We start from the raw sequence: 9,610 nt of genomic DNA, 5'->3' as shown, positions 1-9,610 counted from the left end.
GTGGAAGAGTGTTGAATGGTTGAGAGAATAGGTGTTGAATTTGAAATGTGAGAGAGGTTGGAGAGTGAGTGAGGTCGAGAGTTAGGGAGAGAGATAAGAGAGAGGAGAAAGGTTGACTTTTGAAGAGGATGATGTGAGAGTTGCATGGATACATGCACTCTTGCATGGATACCCACCAAGTATTGATGAGGTGTCACTCCATTTCCCTCCCATTTGTTTTTCCTTTTTTTGTTGTTGGGCCGAGAGAGGGGGAAGAGGAAAGGAAATGAGAGAATTTGGGCCCTTTCTTGACTTAGTTCGAGTTTATGAGGCCCAATATGAAGATTTTTCGGCCTATTAGGCCCTTATGAGGGCTCATGGCCCAATTAGGCCCAAGAATATAGTTTACGGCCCATTAGGGCTTATGAAACCATTTATGGCCCATTAGAGATAAGATGAATCATTCTAGGCCCACATGACCCAAAATGCTTTAGTTTCATGGATGTGGGTCCAATTAGAGCCCAAATAGGGTTCCGTGACCCAAAATAGTCAAATTGAAAGTTTATTGGTCCATTAGGCCCAATAAGAGGATCCTAGTCCATAATAAACTTGAACCGAGATTTTTAGGGTTTTCAACCCATAGTTGAATATATGAGATGTATCATATTAGGTTTTGAACTTCAATCTGGAGTTTAGATTCAAATAGATGATTTCATGTTAGCATATAGCATGATATTCACTTAGAGTGCAAATCTTACAACAGCTGATGTTTACATGAAAATAGAATTTCCTAGCTAAAAATGCTAGTTGTGACATTGCTGAGCATTGTACACAAGCTTTTTGAAGTTCAGAGGTGTACTCAACCGTGAAGGTCTCCTGCCTCAATTGACGCAAAGGGGGAGATTGTTGGGTCATATGGGTTGCGTCATTGTGTATTTAATGTTTAGTCCATTTTGTATAGCGGGTTGGGCATGTCCACCCATTTATTTATTATTAGGGTTTTACTATTTAAAGTGCATGCGTGCACCGTATATTATAATCGTCCACGTTGTAAACCCTACACAGCCTTTACAGTAGCAGTTCTTCATCGAGCTCTTCTAAGGCTGTGCTTATTAATCATGCAGCACAACTTTGATCTTCTTTTTGTGTTTTGATTCTTTTACCTGTTTGAATCTAACCGATCATTCAAGTTTTATACTTAACAACCCTATAACCAATCACTAAATTACATTTTCTTTATGTTCCATCTGCTACGTAGAAAAAGACATGTCGTTCTTATTTAAAAAAAATTATTTTCACTCCGACCCAATACAACCCATCGAAAGGAAACTAACCACCGCCCAAAAAGTATTGGTCGAAAGGACCACATAAGTATGTTAAATAAGATATGTGCTATTTTAATCTGTCAACCGTGTAGTACATGGGTTATCACGTAGATGATAACTCTCACTAAGTGTTGTAAAACAATAATATGTAGAAAAAGTATGCATGCTATTTATTATTATCAAGAACCATTCATGTTTTTATGAGAATGACCATAAAATGATTTGGTTTTCCATTTCCAGGTTAAAGGATTGGAATCATTCATATATAGTATTATAGAACATGATGTCAAATACAATTATCCTTAAGGTATGCCTTTTGAAGATGATTTCCAATTTTATTTGAAGAATTATTTTGCACATATAGTACTAGACGAATTCTCACGCGTTGCGCAGCGTAGGTTAAAAATATATTGTTAAAATGTTGAAAAATATATGTTTAAAATGGTTATATTATTGACATTAACTTTGACATAATATTTTGAACAATATTATTCATTGACATCAATCCACATTCATCATTAATAAAAATTAAATATAATTATCTATTTAATATTATTTTTAATAATTTTTATGATTGATTAATTTAAATTTTTACTTATGCGATTATTTTCTAATTTCAATAATGATGTTCATTTAAAATACAATTTATTTGTTGTTAACGTTATGTAATTTATAAATTGATGTTATTATCATTAAAATTTATTGTTCTTTAGTTTTAAACCACTTATCATTTAAACATACACTAAATAATAAACTGATAAGATAGACAATTTGCATTTCAAAAGAGATTTGCATGGATAATATGACATATTCATGATTTTTATAATTTGATTTTATTATTTATAATTATGGTTTATTAGTTTTAAAACCACTTATTATTATTAATAATGAAAGAAAACTTTTAAAAGACACTTTTTATTATAATTAAATGTTAAACATATACTAAAATATAAAGTGATAAGATAAACAATTTACATTTTAAAGAGACTTACATGGATATTATGTATAATATTGCATATCCATGATTTTTTATTAATTATTACTTTGAAGCAACACAAACATACAAACATATATACAATATTTAATTAAATATTATCTATATCATTTTCCGTAACATATGATCGATAATATGAATCTAATCTAATTTACATTAAAGTTTCAACCACAACATACAATGATTGTTTTAAAAGAATAATTAAACCAAGAAAAATATAAAAAATGAATTAGTATATAACAGACTTACAAATTAAAAACTTTAACATAATAACATGACTCGAAAAATGGTACAAAGCCTCAAACCAACACAAAATATTTAAGCTTGTTTTCTTTGTGAATTTTGTATGTGATTTGTATTTGTGTGTCTATTCAAAAAGAATGACATTTTTATAGTATATTATTCATTAATTGCTAATTAAACATATTATATAAGTTATAAAACCTTTCATGATATGTGATTCATTACTTTGAAGGTGAAAAGGTGTGGGGGTTTCAAATGCATAAGGTGCTTGGAAATTTATGTAGGGGTTTCAAATGCATGAGGTGATAGGAAAAATGCCTCATTTATAAGTATAGTATGATATGATATGATATAGATTATAAAAATATCTTTAGGAAATATTTTAGTTAAAATGAGATTACAATTTAGTTTTTGCATTTAGCACTACAATTTATCACTTTTAACTATTCACAAAATATTCTTTGGGTTTTTAAGTGAAACTGAAATTTATATTTAAGTTGACACTGTAATGTTATATTTAAATTAACAATTTAAGTATTTTGTCCAAACTGTTCAAAAGTTGTAGCTTTAAACTGATAATGGTTTACATAAAACAACATATTAAATCTAATAAATTAAGTATAATATGTTAAAAGTTAAAGACATAACTTTATAAGTAGAAGTAAATATATTATTTTAATATTAAAATTTAGTTTATTTATGATTATACTTTATGTTTGATATTTATTTAACCTTATTAACAAACTTATAATCATTATTAGAAAGACACTACAATTTATCATTTTTAACTATTTACAAAATATTATTTGGGTTATTTAAGTTGACTTATAATGTTATATTTAAATTAACAATTTAATTATTTTATACAAATTGTTCAAAAGTTGTAGCTTTAAAATGATAAAGGTTTACATACAACATAATATTAAAACTAATAGGTTAAGTATAATATGTTAAAATTTAAAAATATAACATTGTAAGTAGAAGTAAATATATTCTTTTAATATTGAAATTTAGTTTATATATGATTAAACTTTAGGTTTGATATTTATTTAACCTTATTAACCAACTTATAATCATTATCAGAAAGAAATTGAAAAGTCATGAGAGTTTCAAACGAATGTGGTGAAAGGAAAAATGCTTCCTTTATAAGTATAGTGGACGAATTCCCGCGCGTTGCGCAGTGTGCAATTATATTGTTTAAAATCTTGATTTTTATAACGGGTGTTTAGTTGTTAGAAGTTACTATGACCAAGTTAATAAAATTCATCAACGTCCGGATTAAAACGCAAGACCTTCAATCTAAAAGAAAAACCTCTACTAAGTGGGTTAGTCTCACATTAATTAAATATACATTTCAGTTTAGGTTTTATATCTAAAAATATACATAATTTTTAACTATTAGAAAAATAGTCTTATGATATTTTGATTTATGGTTGTGATTTAAAATCATTTTTATTTTAACCAATAAGTTATATGTATATATTAGGTTGAAAAATGAAGAGTTGGTTTGAACTTAGACTAATAATTGATTTTAATGTATTAAATAAATCAAATTAAGGAGGTTTAAGTGAATGATTTAATTAAGTTAAAAAAAACCGAGTATGTTTGGTTAATTACTTGAAAGATCAAGAGTTTCTATAACTTTCAAATGAATCTTTTGCATTAATATGACATTTATTATAAAATAAAAACCAAGATTAGTGAATAACTAAAAAATACACATTTTAATAATCTTGGCATTGATATTTCTTATTAGGTGTTTGTTTAATAGTTTCAACATTTATTATCATTTCTATTATTAGTTATTAAGAATTTTTTGTAGGTTTAAGTTGTGGAGGTAGCTTGTTCGAGCTATGTGTTTCTTCATAAAAGTCCAATTATTACTTTATTGCAATCAATGTGTTTGACTCCTTACTCTGTTAATGTTGATTTAAGAAAATCATTGCATTGATCATTTTCAAGAATATGAAACGTGTGAATGGATAACAACAATAGAATTAAAAACCAAGAGATACAACTTGTACAACAAACCTACAACAATTAACAACGGTAAAAGGGTAAAGTTTTTGGCATCATCTTTAAAAACATCAATGCATCATCTTATTAAAAACTATAAAATTTCCTCATCAAGCAATAAACTCATCATTTCATTAAAGTGAATTTCTACATATCAATATGAACTTCAACACAAAAACTTGCATATTGTTCAAAATGTGAGGTAATCTTCAACTTAAATATTCATTAAATCTAGAGTGTTTATAAATAAGTTCAACAAATTACGCATATCACATTTCAAGCAGAGTTAGAATTATAAAACTTGAAGTTAAATCCTCCCCCTTGATTGCTTTATTCACCAATTCAATTTTACCCCCAATAATATAAACTTATAAGAAATGGATGGTGTAGAGCCTTGCGTTTCAAAAAATAATTGCTCGTACCTGTATGCTCAATAAAATATTGTATGTGTCAATTTTTAAAATAGATGTTAGAAAGTTCTCAAACCTAAGAGAAACTTTTATTCACGATTAAAAACACAATAGGTGAACAAACCAACAAAAAAAACAATTGTTTTGATTAAAAACACAAAATGCATACCTTGCTTATTATAGATTATTGAACTTCAATATTATATTGACAACATAAGACTTTCATTTACATCAAAACAGAGAACAAAGGATCACTATTTCAAATGAATGTGGTGAAAGGAAAAAATGTTTCCTTTATAAGTATAGTGGACGAATTCCCGCGCGTTGCGCAGTGTGCAATTATATTGTTTAAAATCTTGATTTTTATAACGGGTGTTTAGTTGTTAGAAGTTACTATGACCAAGTTAATAAAATTCATCAACGTCCGGATTAAAACGCAAGACCTTCAATCTAAAAGAAAAACCTCTACTAAGTGGGTTAGTCTCACATTGACGTTTAATTCAATATACATTTCAGTTTATGTTTTATATCTAAAAATATACATAATATTTAACTATTAGAAAATAGTCTTATGATATTTTGATTTATGGTTGCGATTTAAAACTATTTTTATTTTAACCAATAAGTTATATGTATATATTAGGTTGAAAAATGAAGAGTTGGTTTGAACTTAGACTAATAATTGATTTTAATGTATTAAATAAATCAAATTAAGGAGGTTAAAGTGAATGATTTAATTAAGTTAAAAAAACCGAGTATGTTTGGTTAATTACTTGAAAGATCAAGAGTTTCTGTAACTTTCAAATGAATATTTTGCATTAATATGACATTTATTATAAAATAAAAACCAAGATTAGTGAATAACTAAAAAAAAATACACATTTTAATAATCTTGGCATTGATATTTCTTATTAGGTGTTTGTTTTATAGTTTCAACATTTATTATCATTTCTATTATTAACTATTAAGAATTTTTTGTAGGTTTAAGTTGTGGAGGTAGCTTGTTCGAGCTATGTGTTTCTTCATAAAAGTCTAATTATTATTTTATTGCAATTAATGTGTTTGACTCCTTACTCTGTTAATGTTGATTTAAGAAAATCACTACATTGATCATTTTCAAGAATATGAAACATGTGAATGGATAACAACAATAGAATTAAAAACCAAGATATACAGCTTGTACAACAAACCTACAACAATTAACAACGGTAAAGGGTAAAATTTTGACATCATCTTTAAAACATCAATGCATAATCTCATTAAAAACTACAAATTTCCTCATAAAGTGATAAACTCATCAGCTCATTAAAGTGAATTTCTACATATCAATGTGAACTTCAACACAAAAACTTGCATAGTGTTCAAAATGTGAGGTAATCTTCAACTTAAATATTCATTAAATCTCAGAGTGTTTATAAATAAGTTCAACAAATTATGCATATCACATTTCAAGCAGAGTTAGAATCATAAAACTTGAAGTTAAATCCTCACCCTTGATTGCTCCATTCACCAATTTCAGTTTTACCCCCAATAATATAAACTTATAAGAAATGGATGGTGTAGAGCCTTGTCTTTCAAAAAATAATTGCTCGTACCTGTATGCTCAATAAAACATTGCATGTGTAAATTTTTAAAATAGATGTTAGAAAGTTCTCAAACCTAAGAGCTACTTTTATTCACGATTAAAAACACAATATGTGAACAAACCAACAAAAATAACCAATTGTTTTGATTAAAAAACACAAAATGCATACCTTGCTTATTATAGATTATTGAACTTCAATATTATATTGACAACATAAGATGTGACCACCGTCAAATTCAAGTCAAAGTCAAAGTCAACAAGTCAACAAGTCAAACCGGTCAAACTTAACTAGTACTTGTATGTTAAAAGTTATTCTATATATAAGAATGTGCATTTGTATGTCAAAAATTCAAGTGTCTCGGAGAATCTATGTGTTTATCAATGGGAAACCCTAAGAAGGGAGTTAAACGCATCAAAACACGACTATGGACCCTTTTGGGGACTTAAAACAATCATAAATGAAGCATAACAGGGTTCACGAACCTTGCATTGCGAGATTATACAATAATAATGGCTAAAAACAAATCTCTCTCAAAATCTCTGTCAACTTTTTATAGTCATCCGAGTCATCCCGACCCTTAACTTGGCCAAAAACCGCTTGAATCGAGAAGTTATATCGAAAAACAGCTAAATAGGGCCGAAACCCCTCTTAGGAACCGAACCTCTTAGAGCCGAACCCTCTTATTAGGACCGAAGCTCCTCAGGACCGAACCTTCCCTCTCAGACCGAACCTCGCATAGACCGAATACAGCCGAACCCTCGGTCCATTTCCGTCCCTCATCACCTTCGGTTCCCTCCTCACCTTCGGTTTCCTCTTCTACCTTTGGTCCGAAGTCAGAACCGAAACCTCCCACTCTCGGTTCCTTCTCCCTTCTCTCGGTTCTCACCTCCTAAGGACCGAACCTCGTAGGTTCGCTCCTAATTCCTGGTTTTCGACAACTTTCGCCTGTTAAGCCCGTTTTTGACGATTTTGACGGGGATTTTTCACCAAATTCATATTTTTATCATTTTAAACTCCCTAAACTCATATTTTATTTATTTCTCAAGGATTTATTAAATATAAATCATTATTTTACATTAAGAAGAATATTCTACCCCACAAGTGGGTCAAGTGTGCCCACTTGTCTCCATGTGTCATCTTATCATTTGTCCAACCCTATCCACATCACACAAACCAAGGCAACCATCCCTTCATCCTTACAACTTTCTCCAGCAACATCTATATAAAGAAATCCCTGGAGGATTTCTTGGCTTACTTTGATCATTTTCAAACAGTTATACACTTTTCTTACACCCTTCTTATCAAGCAAGAGAGCCTCTTTTCTCTCTACTTTCAGCCACTTTTTGGAAGTGTTCTTGAGCTACTACTTCACTTTTTGGTAAGTATTTCATATAAACTCAAGTGTTATTCCATGTTTTCATAACATCCTTGAATCATCTACCCACATTATAACACCAAAAATCGTTCTTAGGATCATCCAAACTCTCACGTGTTCATCAAGTGTTCTTGACTTGATACTCCTCGTCTTCGACTTTCCACTATTCAAGAAATCACTCAAGGTGAGTTCATACCCCTATATTTTCCAGTTTTCTTTAGTTTTCAGGGGGGGAATACAAGTTAAAACACCAAAACATATTTAAAACTTAACTTGACATCTTACAACAGAAAAGTTGTGACATGTTCACGAACTGTTTTACCCAACTTAAACTTAATATTTTTCAAAATTGTTTAACATGAAAATAGTTCAGGTTTATAACTTTAAAATGACTACTTGCACAACTCCATACGATTTTTCTATAATTTATGGTGATTTTTACAAAACTGTCTGTCACAGCAGCAACAAAATCGGACCAAGCTGTGAAGATGAACATGTTCACACTGGTTTGAGACCACCAAAAATTATAGGAAAATTTATGAATACAGTAGACTCTTTTTCCAAACTCTCAGAGTTTACGGATTCACTTTTCGACTTACAATGATTTTTCTATAAATATTCTAAAATAGTGACAGTTAAGGGTAAAAACTGTCAAAACAAGTTTAAGAGTTATTCACACCTTGTAACATGCTGAGCAAGGTGTGTAGGATTTACACTTAGTATTTTCAATGTCATTTTTATTGAAATACAAAGTCATGCATAACAAGTTTTCATTAAACATAAAACACTCTTGATAAACTATAATAGGTATAGTTTGAACACTTCATTTAACAAAGAAACACTAACACAATCAAATTACAAAAACGGGTACTTTCTTACAAATTACATGAACTTGTTAATGAATAAATTTGTGAGTCATTCTCCTTCAGGGTACTCTTAAGTACCACAGAAAAGTCTTGTAGTTATAATCAGAATCTCTTGGAGGGAGAGCATGATAGTTGTGTATAGATCTATATTGGGTCTGACAAACCCACACCTAAGCTGCTTGCAACAGCTAGACCGACAGGTCTGTGGTGACAAGTGTCATAACATTCCGACGCCTGAAGAACGTCGAGTACAAGGTCTTCGAGTTTTAGCATGGTTATAACAACTCACATGGGGAATTAACAAAACACACAGTTCACGGGGATTTAAAGAGTTTTATTTAAATATAAAACCACACACATAAGTATGACGATTTACTTACATATACTAAGTCTTGGTTCAGATAAGACTACAACAAACCTTTTAGAAAATATTGGATTTTCTGGAAACAAACTTTAAGGAACAACATTCATCTTTCATTCATAAACTGATTATGAACTCACCAGCTTTATGCTGATACTCTTTCAAAAACAACTTGTATTCTCAGGTATTCAGTAATTCAGGTAACTACAAGATTTTTGAAGGCAAGACGCTAAGGCGCAGATTTCTTTTGAACTATTTTGACATCATATGTAATTTATTTGGAAACATGTATTTTTGCAACGATGTAACCTTTTAAATTATATTTATGATGGTTGTGTTTACTTTCTTCACTATGGTTATGATATTGAGCATGACGTCCTCCGCCCCCGAACGTTTCCGCCGTTCCGGTTTGGGGGTGTTACATAAGACTTTCATTTAAAACAAAACAGAGATCA

This window comes from Lactuca virosa, chromosome 3, assembly GCF_052849685.1.
Source record: "Lactuca virosa cultivar CGN04683 chromosome 3, Lactuca_virosa_CGN04683_v6, whole genome shotgun sequence".
Classification (NCBI taxonomy): domain Eukaryota; kingdom Viridiplantae; phylum Streptophyta; class Magnoliopsida; order Asterales; family Asteraceae; genus Lactuca; species Lactuca virosa.
Note: the sequence above shows the minus strand (reverse complement) of the source record.